The following is a 24,574-nucleotide window of genomic DNA, read 5'->3' as shown; positions in this document are numbered from 1 at the left end:
CCCCAAATCATCCCTCTATTTAACACTTCAAAGATCTTCTACATGTTTTCTTTTTTCCCTCTGTAGAGAATTTCCTTACTTTCTGTCTTTGCCTAAAAAATTGATGAATTCTTCAGAAGCTGGCTCAAGCATCATTACCTCATCTCCTCAAATTCCTTCTTCTGGGTCACCATTTACCTTCACTTCATGCTTCAATATACTTAATGTACTCTGCTTACTTGTTTTCATGACTTTGTTCTGTACTAGACATGATAAGTCTTAAAGGATGGACACAAATGCTTTTTCTATTTTGGTATTTTCTTGCAGATTCCCCAGCACAAAATTGGCACACCACTAAATAGAAATTCAGGAAAAATGATTATTATCCACATCTTCCTTTTAGCTGTGACTGTTCCATGTTAGTCTGTTCCATGACTGTCCCACAATCCATCCCACAGCTGATTATCATTTGCCTTTTTAATTTTGTATTCAACAGCTCATTCCAGGAAAAGATCAAGGCCAGTGCCCTGCATCTTGACTCCAGATTTTAAAAATCCTGTGGCCCTCACTCTTAGGAAAAGCAGAGGAGGAGACATTGCTATTGAGATTCAAAACAAAATCCTTCCACAAATGTAACTCAATTTTAGGTGCCCTGGAGTACTGATGTTTGAAAATATGCAATGGCAATGAAATAGAGTCTCAAATTCTGTAGGCAAAAAGCCATAGAACCAATATCCCCAAAATGAACCATTAGTGTCTTCTTTTACTCACCAACTGCACATCTTGGGAACATATTTTGAAAATCTGATCTTGTTTTAAATCATTAAAGTATTTTCCAGTGTCTACATTACAGCCAGTTCTCCTTATATTATTTGTTATTGCAGCCTGTCATTGTGATCAGTTTTTTCCACTACTTAACTGAGTGTAGTATCATTTCTACTTTGCTACTGCCTGATAGTAATGAGAAATGTAAGCTGTAAAACTGCAATCAAGAAATGTTAATAGGGGGTGACCATATCGTTTTACAGTGCTTAAAAGCTTAAGCTGTTATAATAAAATGTTGGCTTTTATTTCCTTAAATAATCTGAAGAAGAACTTGAAGGAAATGAAAGTAAAATCCAACTGGATTACAAAATTAGGGCAGTTAAGAAAAAAATACTTTGAGTACCAGAAGAAATCTAAAATAATTAAAAGATAATGCACTTGAGATACTACAATTTGACCCAGACAATTTCTATAAAGTTGTGTAACTGGATACTCCTTGAAGAATCTAGTAATGTGCTCATTGGAAGAAAGCAGAAAAAAAAAAACATTTTTCCCTGGATACTCATGTGTATTCAACCAGCTAGCAGGATTGAAGAGAGGGAAAAATGGATTCCTGGTGGTTTAGACACAAAACACTAGAACAAAACCTTGTCATCTACAGAATGGTCAGACTAAGGAAGCAGAGAAAATTAATTCTTGACAAGATTAGTCTATGCTTAAAGACAAAGGTGACTATATCATATCCTAGTACTGACAACTACAGGAAAAGGTAAAGCTATCTGGTGCAGTGATTAATTAGTGACAGGCACAGTAATGTATTCTAAGTCTAGCATTCAAAACCATGGATAATTACCACATTCTTGAGAATTTGAAAGAGTAAGGTGAAATCTCTTTTTAGGTTTTGACTCAAGAGTTCCCACAGAGGTGTTACACAATTCTACAAGGTTGCTGAAAGGGGTAGCCTTTCAATATGTCTAGTTAATAGTAGCAGAAAAAGTTTAAGGGAACATGTCACATTAGTGTGTTCGTATTAGTCAAGGTTCTGTCAAATACACAAAAATCACCCTGTTCACGATAGTTAGCCTTTAACCCATGTGTAACAAATCTTCAAGATGCAGAGTACGTCATGCACTCCTCCCACCCTCAGGAATGCCTCTGCATTAGCTCTATTATTCTGTATCTCCTACAATTATACTTTAAAATTATCTTTCTCTTTGTTTTAGGTATTTCATTTTATTTTGTCTATTAGCTCAAAAATAAGTCCTCTTTTTTCTACAGAATCCATCCTCTGCTGCTTTTCTGAATATTTTTTCTGGCAACAGATTCTCCTTGAGACACATATACACTCTCTCCAGACAAATGTGCTGGTGTGCAAATGAACACATATACTTTCAGTCACGCTCAACTCACACTCATACTTAATGCTGTGTTCACCATTCTGTGGGTGCATTGATCACATAATTCCATCTGTGGACACCAGGTTAGGAATTCTTGCTTGGCTTTTTTGTGTTGTTCTGGCACTAAGACAAAGTTATTAAGGAGAGGGCTGGGGATGTGGCTCAAGCGGTAGCACGCTTGCCTGGCATGCGTGCAGCCTGGGTTCGATCCTCAGCACCACATAAAAACAAAGATGTTGTGTCCGCCAAAAACTAAAAAATAAATGTTAAAAATTCAAAAATAAATAAATAAGCTGGAAGTCTTCAGCCATAAAAAAAAAAGTTATTAAGGAGAAGTCTGCCTCTGGTTCATCCTGCTCCTTTTCAGGGAACACTTATAAAGTACCAGTGAGAAGCCAGATTTAACTTTAGACAATAAAGACACAGTCTGCTGCAATTCTTTTGTTCCACCTATTTTCAATGTCTTAGAACTCCTCTGTACTTCTTTTCATTTTGACCCAAATGATCTTTAGTGGTAACATTTTAAACATTTTATATAAGTGGCAATATTATTTTTTAAAAATCATAGGGTTTGAATTTGTTGATGAGCAAATTCCTTACCATAAAATCCTTACAAAGTAATGATCAAGAGATAGAAATACAGATCATATCTGGACGTTTATGTATCAAAATATCATAGTGCATCTCATAAGTATGTACCATAAAATTACTAACTACCCTGATTTGAAATTTATACATGTATCAAATTATCAAAGAGTACCCTCTCCAATTATGTACGATTAAAATAATTCTTTTAAAAAGACCCTTACTGATAGTAATGGTTTTAAGTGGCTTTGAAGACTGTAGCAGGATTACCTGGCAAAAACAATTCTTCTTGAAGTTTTGCTCTGGCCTTCCAGGAAAAACATCTTTTCTTCAGCCAATCAGCTTCAAATTCACTGCAATGCTCATTTGGCCATGTGATATTCACCTTGTAATAGAAAGAAAATATCACCTAAGTGTACATTATACTTCCAAATAATTGTGTCCTCTCTGGTTGCATCATTTCTCAATGCTATTTAAGGTATTCAGGGAATCTAGTTATCACTTGCAAGTCAAGGTAATACATCTGAGGATGAGTCCACAAAAATAGTTGTGCAAGAAGTAGAATTTGGCTTGACCCAAAGTCCTTTTTCTACAGTCTCTAAACTTGTGATCCCCAAATATTCTGTGAAGACTGAAGTTAGACAGTAATTATGATTCCCGGCAAGGGTATTACAAAGAGTAATGATAATGAGACAGAAATAATATTACTAATAAAAGTGAGAACACCTGGTCCTCAGGTTGAGACAAAGATAAAAGAATGAGAAAAGGATGCCCTTTCTGCTTAAACCTTCCCTTCTGATAAGAATTCTGGTAAATTTGTTCACGCCTCATTTGGTTTTGAGAACTATTCTTTCAGGGCAAAACTTTATACAACTACTAACTAATAAAAAATACAATGATAAATTTAAAAAAATCATCAGTACTATTTTTTTGAGTGTCCACTGTATGTTGAGCAGTATGTTAAAATATTCTTTTTAAGCCATTTTATCTCATTGAGTTCTGACAGCATTACTATGAACAAATTTTATTAGAATCCCTAGTTTACAAATAAATAAACTGAGGCTCAGAACCACTGACATAGTTGTGTCTTCAATGCCATTCATGGAAAGAATAATGAGCAATAATGCAGATTTTATTAAAAATGGTAGAAGTAATAATAATAGCTTATACTTTCATTTACTGAGTATGATTAATTTGCATTGAGCACTACATTAACATGATTCTATAGTTGGAATATACATAATAACATAAAAACAAGTTATTTGACATAATTTAGACTAGCCCCTTTATTTATTTGGAAGAGAAGGAAATGATTTTTTAGAGTTATTACCTTTTTTGTCAAACTCCAGGTCTTTAATAACAATGTTCACATCAAGGGTTTCCAGGAGAAGTTTCCGTGCTTTTGCAGAATCCAGGTAGCAATGGGAGCACTGGCAGTTGTCTCGCAGCCATACAGCTGGGTAGAGAGACTCTGTCCCATCATTCCAGAGGATTTGCATCAAGTGATTCCCATCTAGTGCTTCTGCCTTTTGGATGGCACAATGCATGTTTCTGGTGTTTGAAGGTAAATCCTGTTAGTGAGATGCTGTTAAATCAGAGTTAAAAGGAATAGTCAGAAGGAGTGGATCTAAACTTGACCTCTGTGATTGTGCACAGTTCAAGTGGACTCTGGCCTCTGTTAGTCACCTAGCTGCCTGAGATTTGACTTATCAATTCTGGGGACTTTGTTCTGATGAGAGCATTTCAGATGCTATAAACAGAAACACAGTGGCTAAAAGTAAATAAGATAAAAAAGAATTCCTTGTTTTTCTTACAGAAATTTTAATAATAAATTCAGAACCAATCCTGGCCAGGATTCAGATAAAAAGAATTCCTTGTTTTTCTCACAGAAATTTTAGATAATAAATTCAGAACCAATGACATACATACTTTTATGTTTGATAAAGGCTGTGAAATTTGTTTTTAAGTGAAAAAATGTTCCACAAATTGATAGTATAACAATCGTGCCTTTGCTATTTTAACTGATGCTCAATTGTATAAGGCCTTAAGATATTTTCATAATACTTAACTAGGAAACTTATTTTAATCAAGGGAATATTGATGTAATTTATTTTAAGGCATATTATAAGTTAGAACATAATGTTACCTCTGGTTTCTCTCTCCCTCTCCCCCCCCCTCTCTCTCTCTCTCTCTCTCTCTCTCTCTCTCTCTCTCTATATATATATATATATATATATATATATATATATATATATGTGTGTGTGTGTGTGTGTGTGTGTGTGTGTGTGTGTGTGTATTTGGTACCATGAATTGGAACCCAGAGGCACTCAACCACTGAGCCACATACCCTACCCATTTTATTTTTCTATTTTGAGACACAATATTTGCTAAATTGCTGAGGCTGGCTTTCAACTTGTGATTCTCTCCTTGGTCTCCTGAGCTGCTGGGATTACATGCATGTCTACCCCACCTGGTTTATTATTTACTCTTTTTCTGATGTAGTACATTGGCTCAATGAAATATTTTCAACAACTTTAAGTTATGCAAGGAATTTGTTTTATTCTCTGAAACTTTCGGCTTTGGTATAAATCAATAGTGTGCTTTGATATTTTGGTTAGTTTATTCTGAACATTTATGGGTTATTTTTATGTACCTTCATCTTAATTTAGAATATATGACTTTTTTAAAATTAAGAGATCCACCAAATTTGGAGATATGCATATCTATGGGAAAGAAAATCTAGTGCAAGTGAGCCACTGTAGTTTTATAGACTTAAAACCCCAGTGTTGATCCTGATTCCATTAATGACTTTATACTTAATATCCAAAAACATGACAGTGCCCTAAATTTCACTTTCTTCATTTTTATTTTCCAGAACGCATAAATAAGGATTAGAGTTTATATAGAAAAAATATAATTTACATGAAAGTAAAACGTCTCAATCTCCCAGGTAATTATCAGTTAATCATTAATAGAAGGTGATGTGAACAATAGAAATGAAACTCCATTGCCTTGAGATACATGTGTTTCTCTCACAGACACACACACACACACACACACATACACAGGATGAAGGTTTGTAAAATTCCTTCCATTTATAGCAATTAGGTGGTTCAACACTAATAAGACAAAATTGATCCTTGTTTTTCATGAACTTCTGGCAAAGATTTTATATAACATTAAAAATAACTTTAAAAATACACAATATTAAAATAAAGCAACTTTAGTTGACTGTTACACATGTTCCTTCCAAATCATTAGCTTTAATGTTTTAGTCACTTAATGGAAGAACATCAAGACAAGGAAGATTGTTTCTTCATTTAACTCACTACAGCTATAATACAATTCATTGGGTCTTGGGTATATTTCTACTTGGGAATTCCTGTTTTTTTTTTTTAATTTGTATAATGACATGACAGAACTACTACTTAAAATCATTAAAAGTATAATTTAGTTAAACTCTGAAAATTTAGCTCATGAGTTTAAGTAAGTGGTTTTAGGCAAGTCCTAACATTAATTTCTCTGTGAAATGGGTAGGCAATTTGTTTAATATTCCAAACTGCCCCTCCTGATAAGAGGAGGGGGCAGTTTGGAATATTTTCTCACATATACAGTTTCAAAGAACAGTAATGATTTCAATAGAAATTCTGGGATAATATAATCAAATCCTTAAATAACATTTCATAGCTAAGGAAAAAAAATAGAAAAATAGAAATACAAGATTTCTATTTTTTTAAAATCTATGTAAGGAGTTGCTAAATACTATCTGTAAAAGGAAATATAGTATCTTTTTTTTTAATTTGCAGGGTACATACAGGGTACATACAGGGTACATTTCTGTTGCATGTTCTTATTTTTTTAAACCCTCTAAGAATGTAATAAATATTGTGAGCTCACGGAGTGCACAAAAGCAGCCTGTAGACCATATCTGGCCCATATATTGTAGTTTGCCCGTCCGTCATCAAGTTATTCAATTCATGTTTTCACCACAGAAGGATATAACCATGCCTGGATGCATGGTTTCTCTTTTTCCTCCTCATATATGAAATTAAACTTACCATTAAAATACACAATAAATATCTCCTTTGTGACACTGCATTAGAGGGTACAAAGTTAACCATGAAGTTCTAATGATAAGGGAAGTTGAGATGGTTATGAAAGTAAACAAAAAATAAGACTGGAGGAAAATGGTGTTGATAGCTGAGAAGCTCCAGGACACCCTAGTGTAGAAGATGACTACTTGAGTAATTCTTAAAGGATCTGTGATCAACTTTCATTTCTTCATAGAAGTATAAGAGGGTAAATAGCTATATTTCCAGTTTTTTCTATAGCTAAGATGTATATGTATGATGTATGATGTAATTTTGGCCAAATTGATGAAATATGTTTGGAAGTTTCTGGGCAGGAAAACATTTTAAAAGAAGGTAGACTTGGCTTCCACATGCTGTTTTCCCCTACTTACTTCCATTCCTTTCTTTCTGGATATGAATGTGGAGGTGGTACTGGGAACAGGGATGTCATTTTGCCATCAAGAGGCATCAAAAAATATACAAATCTACAAAGAAGTCAGGGTTCCCCATGTTTCTGTAAAATCATATTACTAGGAATAGATGGTCACATCTAGATCTCTTTTATCATGAGAAAAACAAATTCCTAACTCATTTAAATCAAATTTTGCCAGCTCTGCATCAAAAGAGCAATAACTACAATCAATTAAAGATAACAAGAAATACAACACAGAAGACAATTGTTCATATGGACACCCAGCAGTGGATATCTTTGCTACACCTGCATGTATACCAAGTTTTCTTTTTTATTTCAAGGTTTTCCAGTCAGTGGCAAGCAGACAGGGAAAATTCAGGTTTCACAGCAAATAATTATTAACATAGATGATGGTAAGCCCACAGACACAATAGAAAGAACTAAAACAGTTATATGCATGTATCCAAGTTTGTGTGTCTCATATCCTTTTGGTCTTTAACCTAATCTATTTTAAGTTGTTGGATTATTTATTTACTAAAATTAGTTGATAAAAACCAAAGGCTAAAGATACCTAAATGTAACAATGCACATAAAACAAACACATATGTCTTGAAAGTTTATTTTCTTTATGATGATCTTCTTTGTAAGAAAATACTTCAAAAATACATCTCACTTATTGGTTCTAACACAGTGTTTGTAAACAATATAAGATGCATTCATTCCATAATAATAGTGCTTCTGCTATTGAAACTGTTTTAATCTGCCCTCTTCATCTTCTTTCTTATCTAAGATAAATAAGTCCAGTTTTTCTGTTTTTCAAGAGATGTGACATTTAGATTCTACACTTTCCAGAATGCTCTCTCATAGTTACCTTCCAGTTTACAAATTTTGTTCAAAATATGAGGTTCCAAATTTTAAAGGATACCATTAATAATTTGTAGAATGCAATATTTATGGGATGGAAAGAATGTAATATTTTCATTATAAAGACAAAAAAAATAGTATTCTGTTTGAAGGAAAAGTAAAAACAAAACAAAAAATTTAACAGGTTTTTATTTTTATTTTTTTTCTAAACTTGATGGTTTGGGAGAATAGTGTTAACTGCTTATGGCATCGTATGAAAGAGAAATTGACTTGGTTGTCAAACAAAAATATTTGTTTAAAGACTTACCCACGTGGAACTAGGGCCACCTCATGGATCCGTCCAGGTACTAAATCAGCAATCAGACACTCAAACTTATCCCACTCTTATGAAACCATTTTCCAGGCCCACCTGGCTAGTAAAACAAGGACAGCCAGCCAGAACACTTCAGCAGCAAGGCGACCTGTCCACTGGTTTAGTTGTCCGACCTAAACTCTCTGAATGTAGCTGTTAGCAAAGTACTTCTCTTGCTAAATCCAGTCTTCAAAAACTGGAAGAGGTACTGACCTTTTCAAATACACGGACACAAAACAAGGGCACAAGGATTCTGAATAATAAAGACAATATGACACAGAAGAACAAAAAAAAGCACCAGGTATTGACTCTAAAGAAATTGAAATTTATGAACTTCCTGAAAAAGAATTCAAATTAATCCAGTTAGTTCAAATTAGGGAGCTTTGAGAGAATACACAGAGATAACTAAATTGTATCAGGAAAATGTGTACAAAATTAGTTATCTGATGGAGGCATGGGAAGCATAAAAAAAGAAGCAAACAAATCTGAAGATGAAGAGCAATGACTGAACTAAAGTCTTCACAGAGAGTTTCAGGTCATTTGAAATACACAATCAGAAAAAGGTGGAAAAAAAAGAATGAAAAGGGATGAAAAAAACCTTACGTGGATGATGTAATACCATCAAGTGAAACAACACAAACATTAAGAGAATTCAAAAGGAGCAGAGAGAAAGAATAAGATATAAAGCTCAATTAAAGAAATAATGACAGAAAATAATGGAGAGGGAAATAAATATCTAGATATATATAGCCCAAAGCATCTTAACTAAAGTATTAAAGAAATCTGGACCAATATACATTATAATAAAATTGTCACAAAATCAAAGTCAAGAAGAATTTTGAAAAGAGCAAGGGGAAAACAACTTCTTACATACAAGGAAACTTCTATATAGACATCAGACTTTTCAGTAGAAGCCTTGCAGACTGGGGTGATAGACTAAAAGTACTGATGGAAACTGCCAAACAAGATTATTTTATCTGAAAAGTTGTCTTTCAGAAATGAAAGAGAGATTAAAAAAATCTTTCCAAAACAAGCAAAAGCTGTAGGGGTTTATTAGCACTAAAAATTATAAAGGAAGTTCTTAAAATTCAAGCAAAAGGATATGAACAACATGAAAATTCATAAGAAATATTTAAGATAGAGTCTAATTTGAAATAGTCTAAAACAATTATGATTGTGCATGAATCACTTTTAACTATAATATGAAAGATAAAGGTATTTAAAATAGTATATTTTAATTAATTTTTAATGAACACACAATATAAAAGTATAACTCGTGATATCAAAAACATGAAATATGCAGAGTTGGAGCTAGAAACCCCAGTGACTTGGGAGGCTGAGGTAGGAGGATAGAAAGTTTGAGGCCAGCTTCAACAATTTGGCAAGACTCTCAGCAACTTAGTAAGACTCTGTCCTAAAATTAAAATAAATAATTAAACACAAAGGACTGGGGATGTATCTCTTGGGTTCAATTCACTGTATATACGTCACAAAAAAATTCAGGGCTGGGGATGTGTTTTTTAAAGCTATAGTGAGTTACTTGTAGGCAAAATACATTTGAGTCTGGTCTTTTTCCCCATTTGGTTAACTTATGTGTTTTCATTGGATAATTATTGATAGGTCATTATTAATTTTCTTTCTGTTGTATGGTTCCTTGTTTGATTCTTCTTGTCTTGCTGACATCTTTTACTACTTCATATTTGTTTTTGTAGTGATATGCTTTAATTTCCATTTATCATTACTAAATCAGTAGAGGCTTTTTTGTGGGTATACAATGGTTATCATGATGCTTATACAAAACATTTTGTAGTTACAGTAGCTTTAAGAACATATATTGGCTGGAAATAAAGGAATGTGAAAAGACCAACCAAAAGAAAATAATAGCGGTTACTTGCACCAGAAGAAATAGACTCAAGGTAAAAAACTGCAACAGGCAATAAGTCAATTTATCAAGAAGGTTAACATTTACATATATATGTTATGTGTGAGACATATGGAAGGTTGAATATTAAAGAATAAAAAATCTGAACATATTACTAATGGGTGTGAAATTGAATCAATAATCAAAATCCTTCAACCACGAAAAACCCAGTATCTAATAGCTTCATTGGTAATTAAAAAAAAAATTAAAGAATAATTGACACAATTCTTCTCAAATTTTTCCATAAAAAATAAAAGAAGATGGAACACTTCTGAACTCATTTTATATACCAGTATTACCCTTAAACCAAAACTAGGCAAGGGCTTTAAAAGATTAGAAAATTACAGGCCAATGTAGATGAACATAGATGTAAAAATCCTCAATAAAATGCTAGAACAATTAATCTAGTGCTTAAAAAGATCAAATACCAAGATTAAGTGTGATTTTTCCTGGTATATAAGGATTATTCAATATAAGCAAATGAATAAATGTGATAAACTGCATTGACTGAATTAAGGAAAAACATCATAACCATCCAATAGATGCAGAAAAAAAAGTCTTTGACAAAATTCAACATCCTTTCATAACAACCCTCTCAAGAAAAGAGGTACAGAAGGAATGTCCCTTAACATAATGAAGGCTATGTATGATATGCCCACAACTAGCATCACAACAAATGATAAAAAAATAAAAAAAAAAATCTCTAATAACAGGAACAAGACAAGAGTGCCCACTCTGGCCATTTCTATTCAACATGATATTGGAATTATAGGCAGAGAAATTTAGGCTCTTATTGCCTAATTCCTAAGAAGAAAAAAAAAATCATAAAATTTGAAAGGAAAGAATAAAATTGTCTCTGTTCATTGATGACATGATATTATAACAGGGCACCATAAAGTCTACAGGAAAACTTTTAGAAGTAACAAGCAAATGTAGCAAGGTTTCAGGATACTATCAACATTCAAATACCACATTATTTCTGTACAATAATAATGAATGTTCTAAAAAGGTAGTAAGAGCATACACAATTTACCATATCATCAATGAAAACACATAGAATGCAGTATAACTAAAGAAATGACAGATATACAAACTGAAAACTCTAAGACAATAATTCAATAAATTGAAGAAGTAATTGAAAATTGAAAATACCTTAGATTCATAACTAATTGAAATTTGAAAGATTCATGAATTTGAAGAATGAATATTACTAAAAGGGATTTGCGCCTTCAGTGCAATTTCTATCAAAATGCCAAATACATTTTTTCAAAGAAACAGAAAAAAGAATCCAAATTTCTATAAAACCATAAAAGTCCCAAATAGCTAAAGTAATCATAACAAAGAAAAATTAAGTTGGAGGCACCAAGTAACTCAAAGTACACTACAGTACTATGGCAATCAAAATAACATAGCACTAGTATATTAAAAAAAAAAAAAAACATAAACCAATGGAATGGAAAGTTAAGATCAGAAATAAATCCATGTATTTAATGTTAATTGGTCTTTGACAAAGTTTCCAAAAACACTCAATGAAGAAAAGACAGTGTCTTCAACAAATGGTGATGCCATACTGTATATCTCTGTTCATAGAATGAATTTGGACCATTCTCTCACACCCTAAATAAAAATCATCTCAAAATGGAATAATGAATTAAAATAATACACCCAAATGAAAACTACTGGAATAAAATATAAGGAGAAAGCCACATGATATGGGTCTGGACAATGATATTTTGATATGGACAGAAAAGCACAGTAAATAAAAGCAAGAATAGGCAAATGAGATTACCTTAAGCTAAAAATCTTCTGTACAGCTGAGAAAACAATCAACAGAGAAAACAGATGATCAACAGAATGGGAGAAAATATTTGCAAGCAATATATCTAATAATAAGTTATAACTGAAATACATTAGGAACTCAAATGATTTACTAGGAAGAATGTGAATTACCCTATTAAAAACTGGAAAAGGGATGTGAACAGACATTTCTCCAAAGGGGATTTACCAATGGCCCAGAATGGCCCAGGAGGTCTGTGAAAAATGCTTAATCAAGTTTTTATCAGAGATTGGGCACAATGATTCTCACCTGTAGTCCCAAGTGACTCAAGAGGCTGAGATAGGAGGATTGTAAGTTTGAGGGTATCCTCAGCAACTTAGTGAGAGCCTCAGCAACTTAGTAAATGTCGCCTAAAAAATAATAAAAAAGTAAAAAATAAAAAGGACTGGGGATGAAGCAACATGACAAAGTACTCATATGTTCAATCCCCAGTATATATATATTTCTATGATATATATGTATGTACATATATATTATAGAAATATAAACCCAAACCAAAATAAGATTCAACCTCACAACTATTAGAATGGCTGTGATACAAAGACAAAAAATAAGTGTTGTTGAAGCTATAGAGAATGGGGAAGTGTTGCACACTGTTAGAGGGAATGCAAAGTGGTTCAGTTATTATGGAAAACAGGAATGGGATTCCTCAAAAAATTACAAATAGAACTACCATATGATCAATCAATCTCACTATTGCCTACCTATCCAAAAGTGATGAAACCAGTGTGTTGAAGAGATAGCTGAAGTATCATGTTAACAGTAGTATTATTCACAGTAGTAAAGGTATGGAATCAACCAATGGATCCACATGTGTATGTGTATATGTATACATGTAATGGACTTTTATCTAGTCATATAAAAGAAGGAACTTTTGTCATTTGTAACACCATGGATGAAGGACTTATGCTAAGTGAACTAAACTAGGCAGAGAGAGACAAGTACTGTATGATCTAACTTGTATGTGGAATCTAAAATTTTTAACTCATAGAAACAGAGAGTAGAATGGTGGTTGGCAGGGCCTGGGTGTTGGGGAAAAAAGAAGATGTTGGTCAAAGGGCAAAGAGTTTCAGTTATGCAGGATGAATAAATTTTGGAGCTCTAATATAGTATAGTTAATATAATTAATGCTATATTAGATGCTGGAAATTTAATAAGAGAGTAGATTCCAGGTGTTCTCACTACATATACAGGCATGCACGGGCACATTATGTGAGGTGATAGACATTAATTATTTTGATTATGGTAATTATTTCACAATGTATACATAATCAAAATATCACATTGGGTACAATAAATGTATAAATATTTATTTGTAAATTATAACAACAAAACTTAGAAAAAAAAATAAAAATAATATGAGTTTTAATTACCTAGACAGTAGGGTTATAATAGTAGTAATTGAATTAAAAGCAGCAGTGGTTATAGTAGTAGAATTAATAGTTTGCATTTACCAAATGCTTTCTTTATGCCACTCAGTGTTCTAAGTGCTTTATATAGAAACTCACTGACTCTTCACATCAACCCAAAGAAAAATTGAATGCAATTACCCAAGAAACAGAAATAGAAATAGGCTAGGAAATAACATACAGATGATAGTAAAATCCATCTAGACGTATCTTAACATTAAGACAATTTAAATATGTCATTTATTTTTATCACTCATGTTCCAAGTGTATATATTCTAAACTCCATTTGTTTTAATAACATGCTTATTAATAGATTTGAAAGTTTTCTCGCTTGAAATAATTTTTATGCAACTTGAAATATGAAACACTGATACTTAATGGGTGCACCATTTAAAGGATGCATTTTCCACCATGATGAACAACATTCCTGTATTAAAGATGGCACTGTGCCCATGTCACATCTACTGTTGAAGTGATCACAGCTGTAACAATTGGCAACCACAAATATTAATCACATTCCCAATTGTTATGATCTTTACGTCTTTCTTTTTCTGTCTAGGCCATTTGAAGTGGAGAGGGGAAAAGCACATTTCAGTCACTGGGGAAACCTGAGACTCTTGCTCCAAACCATCTGATCAGAAAAGAGGTGGAGACATCAGGACCTTCGTAATGTGAGGCTGCCTGAGGCACATGGGGTATGTGGAAGAACTAGAAAAACTAGGGTGCTGATAAAGTTAAATTATTTATGTATCTATTCAGGAACTTGGCAGGTCATTTCTATTCTTCATGATCTCTTTCTTAGCCTTATGACAAATGTGAATGGTAATCCAAAGAAAAACATGGTAAAATGGGGGAAATAATTTCCTTCTTGAACTTTCTTGGTTTATTTAAAGCTTTATTGGAGCAAACATAATAAAAATTCAAAAGGGAAAAAATCAAGTGTCATCAGTATTTAAAAGCAAATTCTTTCAGAAAATTTATATACGAGGATGAATTGATGTCTATTTTTAAACTGAACACACCTGAATTAGTCCCATTGAAGCATCATGACAAGGTTACACACTTCATTATTTTGCTGCATTTTTAGTAATTTTGTTCATAAAATATCAGTTTGGTTTTGGTGGGAAGGAGTAGTTTTGCCTGTCTTGAACAAAGCTCCGGGGTTTGGGCAGTGTCCTATCTGATGGGATAATTGTTTCTTTTTTATTTCATAGCATCACTTGGGGTATGAGTGTGTGTTTTTTCCTTCCTTATCAACCACCATATTTTTCCTCTTCAGAGTTATAGACTTTATCTCGAACTTCTGTTTGGCACAACTAAATTGTTTTTGAGATTATTCTGCTTCAGTGATGGGTGTGGTTTTGTGGGTTTTTTTGTTTGTTTGTTTTCTTTTTAAAAATTTTATAAAGTTAAATTTGTCACCCCATCTCTCCAGCATTGTTTGAGAACTTAAAAAAGAAGCTCTGGAAATTTTTGCCTTATGCATTGATCTTAGAAAGAAAAGTAATTTGGAACCAGAACTCTTTCAGCCAGAAAGAAACAATCTGTAATATTACTAGGTTCAGTGCCCTCATCAGATACTCAGGGCAAATAGAAGCTCAGGGATGTTGGATGTGATTAGTCTAAGCCTACCTTCTGGTTAGTGGGAGAAATTACCAAGTGTCTAGGTAATTAAAACTCAAAACTAGTTTTACCAGCTCCCTATTCATGCATAAAGTCAACATTTTCTAGTATTAATAAAAGAGAGTGCAGAAGTTTTGCAAATGTTAATTTTAACTAATTATAAACATAATCTTTGGAGGGGAAAGCTAACTAATGAAAACTGCTACCCAATACCATTAAGTTTAGAGATTTAATTTTGTTTTTTACAATTTATTTTATTTTTATCAGTATTTCTTTTATTGATGTATGAGGCTTAAACCTGTGTTTGAACAAGCAAGCCTCATAATAGCACCATAGTTAGACTCTAGCCTGCTTTTCCAAGCCATCATTTTACAACTTTTTTTTTGAGAGAGAGAGAGAGAGAGAGAGAGAGAGAGAGAGAGAGATTGATTTTTAATATCTGTTTTTCATGTTTGGGTGGATACAACATCTTTGTTTGTATGTGGTGCTGAGGATGGAACCCGGGCCACACGCATGCCAGGCAAGTGCTCTACCCCTTGAGCCACGTCCCCAGCCCATCATTTTACAACTTATTAAGCAAACAAGGAATCAAATGTCTTTCATCCACCTAATGTTATCTTTTTATAAACAATGCTAATAAGTCCCACTTGGAACAGCTGAAAATCTTTCAGTAAAAGCTTTAAAGATGAGCTCATTCACTCAGTTTAAATTTTACCAGTTAAATCAGGTCAAACGTAAGGAACTCAAATGATTAGTTGCCTAATCAGATCCTATTATTTTTAAGTCACTAGCCTACTCCCCCACCCCTAAAAACCACCTCTCAAAACTCCACTTAGACTCAATTATTGAAAACCCATACATAACCAAGTGAAAGGATTAATTTTCATTCCACAACTTCTCAATCCCAGGTTTTCAAAGAAAAACCTATCTAAGGAATACTTACCAATACCAGATTGGAAAATTAAAGCCTACATAGTTATAAATCAGATTTGTCCCACTACAACCAGGTTGCATACAACTACAAACTGGTTCTGTATATACTCTAGAACTGACCTGGAGAAAGTTTAGAATAGAAAAGCTGTAAGAAGAAATAGATTCCTAACTACAGAAGTTACAATTTTCAAAATTTAAATTCAAGACTTTTCTCCCTTTGTGTTCACAGAAATATTTTCTCTGTAAAAATACACACATTTTTACAGACAAATACATTTACAAGCTGTTTCTGTCCTAAAAATGAGAATATTCCACATGTGTAACTAAATGAGCCTTAACTCAATTATTCATGGCCATTACTATGCTAATGAGACTCATTCAAATCAAGCCAAAGTAGAACAGGCATAAAAGTCCTAAACACTTGGGTCTTCTATTCAAGAAAATATACCCGGGGAAGCTAATCACAGAGGAAAAGCTTCCCTTCACTGGTGCATAGTAATGAGGCTTCTAGTCATAGCTCAATTACTTGTAGCTTAAGTTATTCTTTACAGATCATTGGCATCTTAGTGCTTCTCTTTTCACACTATGGGAAATTATGACTAGCCTGGCTACTGACCACTCTTCTGGTTCTAGACAAGGAAATTAAGTTTTTCGACTAAATCTAACATTCCCCCTCTGTGGCCTCCCAGTTTGCTTGGTGCTGAAAGTGAACTTTGCTTCTTTCATACAGTGAAATCTTCAAGGGGGATTACTTTTCCCATGTATTTATTCTTCTTAGACATAATCCTCTTGCCACTTGCTTTCTGGCTAGGTTGCTAGAGTGACGCTCTTGGAGGTTACAGTCTGGGCAGCTTGAAGTCCAACTTCATAAATACATTTGATCTCACAGAAATTTTGGTGTCTGGAGTCAACTATTGTACTTAGCTATCTTATTAGATACACCAAACCAGCTCCTACTGAGCAACACTTGCAAAAGCTAGCAGCACATTTCTGGTGCCACCTTATAGGTCCTTTACGTGGAAGGACTCCACAAACCCATCCCAGCCTCTTTGTTTGACAAGCTAGTCCCGTTTTGTCCTTAGGAGCATGTCTGTGATACTTTCTGCTAAGGGTTCAATGCAGCATTCTTGGTTTATGCTCTTCAAGTGTTTGGCCACAAAGGCACCAAAAGAAATGAGAGTCACAATCCTGCCCCAGTTTGTTACTCTGTCACTGAAAACAAGGACAATCACGCGAGACAGACTTTTGACATCATCCTCGTTTTTGATGTCCAGCTTCCGAAACATGCCTGGGGAGAAAAGCACGCACGTCCTCGTGGCCCCTTTGTCTGGGCCGGGCAGAGGTTGCCTGCCCACCCGCGGCGGGGAGGTCGCTCTACACAGGCGCTACCGAGCTGGGGCGGCCACACTCTATTGCCATCCCCCCCCTTCCGCGTCTCTGGACAGGACTGCACTTCCAAAAGCACCCGTCTGGCGGCCCCGCAAGGCCCTTAGGTCCGCCCGGCGCCGCCTTACCTTGGAAGGCTGTCTCCTGGTTGCGCTGCACTCCTTCGCTTGATCCGCCGCAGGGTCTCCAGCGCCTTCCTGCTGGCGGCCACCGACCCGCTGGTCGCCGCCTGTCCTCCTCCTCCTCCTCCTCCTCCTCCTGCTGGCGGCCACCGACCCGCTGGTCGCCGCCGGTCCTCCTCCTCCTCCTCCCCCTCCTCCCCCTCCTCCCCCTCCCCCTCCTCCCCCTCCTCCTCCTCCTCCTCCTCCTCCTCCCCCTCCTCCTCCTCCTCCCCCTCCTCCTCCTCCCCCTCCTCCTCCTCAGGCAGCGGCGTCGAGGGCAGCGTCCTGCGCCTGCGCGGCTGGAGAGCTAGCGCTGGCGCTTCTGCCAGAGAGCGCGCCGGCTTCCCCTCCCCCTGCCTCTTGCTGGGCCTATGCCCCCTTCTTGGCTGCTGATAGCTGTGCTCCTGGCGGGGTGGCGCCACCCCTGGCCCCCAGCCCCGCGCCCCTGCAATAGAGGTTTAGTCCAATGACCTTGTTCCTCTTAAAGCCGAACATCCCAAGCCGCCTCCACTGTGAGACTATGGAGGCTTGGACTGCTCACTCGAAGGAGGTAGAAGTAAGTAGTCTACAATTTATTTTTAACTAGATGTGATAAGAGGCTGAGATACATAATACTATGTGAATATATTCTCACGTAAATAATGAATTCTGGAGAGCTATTAGCATTCTATTGAGAAATTTCACCATTTTGCCTATTGTCTCATTTTAAGCAACAAATTTTATGCGAAAACTTTCTCCGTAAATTACAAAATGGGGGACACTAGTTTAACTCCAGGGGAATTACCGTGTTTAGACTGGAATTCTAATTATCAAGGCATTTTTTCATCGATGTAATAAAGAGTAGTGGAAGATTTTTCAATTCTTTGAACCAGACCACATATATATATTAATCTTGATAAATCTGATGTTTTTAATCAAACATTGAACTCATAGAAGCAAATGGTAGAAGAGTGGATGCCAGAGGCTGGAGATTGGGGTGAGGAGCTAGGGAAATGTTGATCAAAGGTACAAAGCTTCATTTACATAGGATAAATAAGTTCAGGAGACCTATTATAGAGATGACTATAAACTAATAATAATGTATAATGGAAAATTTCTAAGAGAATAGATCTTAAATGTTGTCACAACAAAAAAATTGATAACTATATGAGGTAATGTGTACATTAATTAGTCTGATTTAACCATTTCACAATGTATTCATATAGCAAAACAATACATTGTGTACTGCAAATATATGCAATAATTATTTTAAAAATATACCTTAAAATAAATAAAAAAGCCTCCTTAAAAAAAAAAAAAAAAACTTTTATTTTATTTATTTTTATATGGTCCTGAGGCTCAAACCTCTCAGACCTCACACATGCTAGGTCTGCGCTCTACCGCTCAGCCACAACCCCAGCCCTGAAATAAGCCTCCTTAAGACTGAAGAACATAACATGAGGCATTTTCTGAGGGCTCTTCCCTGTTTGTGGTGTAGCCCTTTACAGTCTTCTGCTTTCTTTCACACATGGCTTTCAGTGCACCATCCTGAGTAGCAATTAGTGCTAACATTGTGGATTGCAGGTGGAGGAAATAAGGCCATAGTGTCTCAAGAAGTTTAGAAGATACCAACGCATGTACAGGGTAGCATTGGTTTTGGAGCCAATATGCTTACACTCTGCCCTTGTGTTTCTAATTCTCTGATAAATAATGGAAGTGCTTCTGTCATGCATGGTGATAGGACCCTGATCAAGGAACATGATCAGACCAGAATTTTCAAAAGATTCATCTGGATAGATGGAAGGAGCACTTTCAATGAGTGGTAAGCTGCCCTGAGGCCATCCAATAATAAGTATTTTATGATAAGTAAATATTAGCATATAACATAACTCTATTATATTATTGTAAATAATATAAATTATTGCTAACTAAAAGTAACAACCAAATTCTGAATTTTGAGCCATTCAGTCTTCAAGAACTTAGTAACCTCTGAGAAAATAGTAAGCTTGCTATTTGCTAATAAATGGTGGTTAATATTGTTATTTTACTTGGATTATAAAGAGGGATGGAAATATAGATAATTTGATCTTCAAAATTATTTGTTTATTTTATATCATGTATCAGTGGAATGAGAACTCATGGGGCTTTGGAAGTTCTGTATTTGGTACCATTTTTTGAATAGGCAGTAAGGACCCCTATTCTGGGCTCTGTGTTTTAGTGGGCTCTTTTCTTGTCCACTTCCAGTTGTACCACTCATCAAAGGATGATTTATCTTTGGGATTAATGGACCAGCTGGAGCTCACACCATCCCATTATTTTTAGTAATGGTCTGGGATCCCAGACCTTGACTTTTCAGACCCCTCCAGACTTGTGTCTGCTTCTAGGGTATGTGAATGCTCCCTTCCCGTCTTCCTGCCCACTGATGTTATCTTACCATACAGGTATATATGCTTCTAAGCTTAAGGGAGTGGTCTACAGGCAGCTTTGTATGCATGTATGGGGTATACACATGTGAATCTCAATTAACCTCAATTAACTCACCTTTTCTGGGAGTCTTCTTTTATACTCTCATCTCGAGTCCCTCAGATATTTATGATGAGGTCTTGTACATAAAGAAATGTCCTCATTTTACAGATCCTGAATAAATATTGCTTGCATAAAAGGTCCTATTAGTTGTGTGCATTGGAATGGCTCTGACGTTCACATGAACTCCCTCCTAGGGCAAGTTGAACACTGGGATGGAATGAGAAAAGGAGGAAGCTAGGGCTTCACACTGCAATCTGGGGGCTGGAGACTAGGGAATGACTCTCTTCCCTGCCAAATACTGATGTGGAATAATAAGGAATCTGTGATTTAATTCAAACATGACCTTCTAGGTTATTATGAAGGTATATTTTTCAAGTGTGGAGGATAAAATTTATTTTTACTTCCTAGTTATACTTTATAAATGGTGCTACACTAGTAAATACTTAAAAAGAGGCTCTTGGAAAATAAACAAATATTCAGGCAAAGACCTATTGAGTTCTAGTGTTTGCTATTTATTGTGACCAAAATGCTTCTACTATGATTTATTTCTCTCTACCATTGACACGTTACTGAATTTGAATTTGGAAATTGATGCATATAAATAGCACTCTTCAGCTTAGAAGACCTGGCTCTAGCCCATCACTATTTACAATTTTATGTATTCATACATGTGGGTGGTGTAGGAATCTCAATTAACCTCAATTAACTCAGCTTGGCTGTGAGTCTCCAAGTATGTATTTTAATGTTGCTACCATGCCAAAAGTGAGCCTTCTCCCCCTCCTCAATATATTCTTAGCAGTTAGATTTTTTTTTGTTTTCTTTCTTTTTTTCTACTTTGTAGTGCCACAAGTAGCTTTTGTTTTACCTACTATTTCCCAAATGCCTAAGAAAAAAACTTCTTTTAAACATAGCAAAGACCTTGTCTGTGAGTCTTCCTTTATACTATCAAAAATGCAGTCCTTTCTCTAAAAGATTTGTAAAAAGGAAAGTCCTATGATCAGATGATAAAAATATTGGAAATTCATCTGGATGGGCTGCTGAGTGAAAACACAGATTTGTCAATATGGACATCAACTTAAAGACAGAGCCCAGGAAAATCTTCAGTAAATTAGAAGTATAAGTATAAATGATAGAAGTATAATTTGTTAGTTGAAAGAGCTGTGAACATTTTCTTATTTAATTTTCTAGATGGTGAGCATGAAATACTTCTAAGTGAAAGTAGAACTGGAAATTACCAGGGGACAGTCTAGGTATTTTTATCTTTGATATTAGTCAGAATGGGTTAGGAAATGGTACATTAGTAAATAACTACAAATGTCAGTGCCTTAAGACAGCAGTGAGTATTTTTTTTTCACATATACCACATGCCCATCATGGATGTTCTATGAACTTCGGGATCAAGATTGATGAAGCCTCTACTCCCTGAACATCACCAGATGATGTGTCAGAGAGAAAATAAGCATGTCTCATGATGCCTGGAATTTAAAGTCTTCTACTGCAAGTGTCTCATAATAATATTACAACATTTTTGTTAGTCAGTGGTCATGCATCCCTTCAAGGGGATAGGACTGCAATCCTATTGTGTTCTTTGAAGGAGGAAAACTGGAATATTTTGAACAGTCCCTATGTATGGATCCTTATTAGTCATACAATCATTGACAATTTTTAAACGTGTCAACTCATAGACTCTAAGAGTAAACATGGAATATACACAAAGACCTTTAGAAATAAGATGCTCTAAGGATGAAAATTATAGAAAATACATTTGGAAAATTACCATGTGACTCAGTGGCTGAAAAATTTCTCCCACCCTGGAGACCAAGCTCTTGTGAGATAATGTTATTAAGATGTCTAAAGAAAGGACTGGTTGGAATGTGAGAAAACATTGATTAACAGGGTTTGGAGGAAGAAAACAGCATCCCTCTTGTACCAGCCCAAGGATTTTGCAGTACACCTGACAAAGAATTAATTTCTACAGCATGGATCCAATAATATTTGAGACCTACAAATACTTTTCCTTGATCAAACTGTTTTTGAATCACAATTTGATTTCCATGATTTTTTTTCCTAGATGGAGAGAAGAAATGGATCAGGTCAATATGAATGTTTTACATTTGTAATTTAGAATTCTCATAATTCAATAAATTGATCTCTAGATTATATGCTTTAATTAAGATGATGTGAGGGAGTCTCAGTAAATGTTTTCAACTCTAGGAGGCTGACATTTTATGTGTATGCATGGACAGTACTTGAATGTGGTAAATACACAGAAGGTGCTATTCCCTAAGGCCTTCTCTTTATCAGCCATGTAACTTCTGGCACAATCTGACTTCTATCACCCTTCAAAAGATAGTTCTTGCATGCTTTTCTGTTGATAAACTTATCTCCAAGCATAATGTGAAGAGTACTGGTTATCTTCTTTTTTTTTTATTTTATTCTTGTAAATGTAATAAGCCACACTGAATCTTATATGTATATATAATTTATAACTATAATTTTATAATGATGTTGAATTATAAGTTCTCTTATGTACTCTAATACTTTGCATAGATGTGGAAAGATTTCAATTTAGATATCACAAATCTAAATCAATTATCATTTTTATTTACAATAATAAAACTGACCTGTTGAACTAAGATGCTAAATTATCTTGAACTAAAATTAACAAATATGAACAGATTCCTTCCTGACATAAACTATAAATATTGAGGGTTTGATCTTATTATGTCGCTAGGCTTAAATCTAAATTAACCCAAACTCAAAGTTTGGGTTGTTATAGAGGTCGGTGGACTTGAGGGAGGCAGATCATTTGTCGGGGAACTCATGGCACCACTGGGCTAAAGTTGAGACTGTCGGGCAACAATTTGGCTCCTCATGGTTGTTCCTGAATATCAGAGAGAATGAAGGTTGCTAAGGACAGTCTATACTCTGGAGTGCCTCCTAGGACTGCCACACCCAGGGGCAAGAGTTAGAGAAGACTTCAGCAACCTTAGAACTCAGAGGCCACAGACTTATGAAAGTTTAGATCAAGTCACGACAAATAAGTCTGGCCTTTTGAACAACTGAGTGGAAGGAGACTCCACAGAGTGAGTAATAGAGGAAGGAAGTTATAAATATCAAGTATGACACTTCCTCATAGCAAAAATGAGGACTGTAGGAGCTACTCATTTTCTTCTTACTCACTATGTCTTTTTTTTTCTGGTTATCTTCTTAATGAGATCTCTTCTCTGCCCAGAGAAAGCACACTAGTGGTACCTAGTCCCATGGCTAGCAAGACAGGGCATCTCCTTGTTGAGATTCATGTGACATTGGTCTGGATCCTACAGATTCTCCACATAATTAACTGATTTCTTCTTATTAATCTCTGGGAAAATTCTAGGAGATCCAGTGGGACTCAAGGGAACTTTGCTGTCAGTTTTCTTGTACCTGCTGTATGAAGCTTTTCTGCAAGACAGCAGTCAGGTGACTTCAAAAGAGAAACAGATAATTTGGTTTGCTGCTTTACTGTTTAGCAAATGAAGTACTCTGCAGGCTGTTTTGTATTTGTGAGGTATTTTTTGACTACTAGAACAAGTGACTTAAAAATATGCCTGGGAAAACGGATTTAGGATTGAATAATATGTTGTATTTGACAAATTTAGAATAAAATTGGAAGAAAATATATATTCTACATTGAGATCTCTCAAGAACATGGCCCAGCACATGCAATTCTGTGGGAAATTTTATCATTTGGAGAGAGTATATTTAAGTTATTTACTCACTTGAGCAAATTTAGCTAGAGAGAATGTATTTATGTCATTTACTCACTTGAGAAAATTTAACTAGATCTTAAATCTCACATAGTTGTTTTATCCAGATGCATTTATAAGACTCCCCCCACCTAAGTACTGGAATTGAACCCCGTGGCTCTCTACCATTGAGCTATCGCCTTAGGTCCTTTTATTTTGAGACATGGTCTCCCTAAATTGTCCATGTTGGCCTTAAATTTGCAATCCTCCTGTGTCAGCCTCCTGAGTAGCAGGGATTACTGGTGTGCACCACTGTGCCTAACTTACAATATTTTAAATTTGTTCTTAGCTTTCAATGTTTTTATAACATTCTCCATTTTTTGCTCATGATTATTTTCCCAATTAGTACCAAAAGCTCTGATTTCACTGTTGGCATAAAGAGGAAATCTCCTTACTTACTACACAATTTGCACAGTGAGAAGAGTACAGTACATTTCATAAAAAGAACTTGGGAAAGGAATATTATCTTCTACTGGGGTGTATGGGGCTTGATGGAGGTGGTATGGCTGTGGATTAGTTTGCATAGTAAAGGCATGAGCCAAGCTGAGTACTTTTCTATCTCTAAGAATTTTCAAGTGACAGAAGGG

At 35.2% G+C, this 24,574-nt stretch overlaps 1 pseudogene; it reads right to left on the bottom strand.

Annotated features, from left to right (window-relative positions):
* Positions 1-17,071: 17,071 nt before the first annotated feature.
* LOC144251919 (induced myeloid leukemia cell differentiation protein Mcl-1 homolog) lies at positions 17,072-18,189 on the bottom strand (annotated as a pseudogene).
* Positions 18,190-24,574: the final 6,385 nt, after the last annotated feature.

Source organism: Urocitellus parryii, unplaced genomic scaffold (genome assembly GCF_045843805.1).
Source record: "Urocitellus parryii isolate mUroPar1 unplaced genomic scaffold, mUroPar1.hap1 Scaffold_2978, whole genome shotgun sequence".
Lineage (NCBI taxonomy): Eukaryota > Metazoa > Chordata > Mammalia > Rodentia > Sciuridae > Urocitellus > Urocitellus parryii.
The sequence above is the reverse complement of the archived record's forward strand: the minus strand, read 5'-3'. Positions and strand labels throughout refer to the sequence as shown.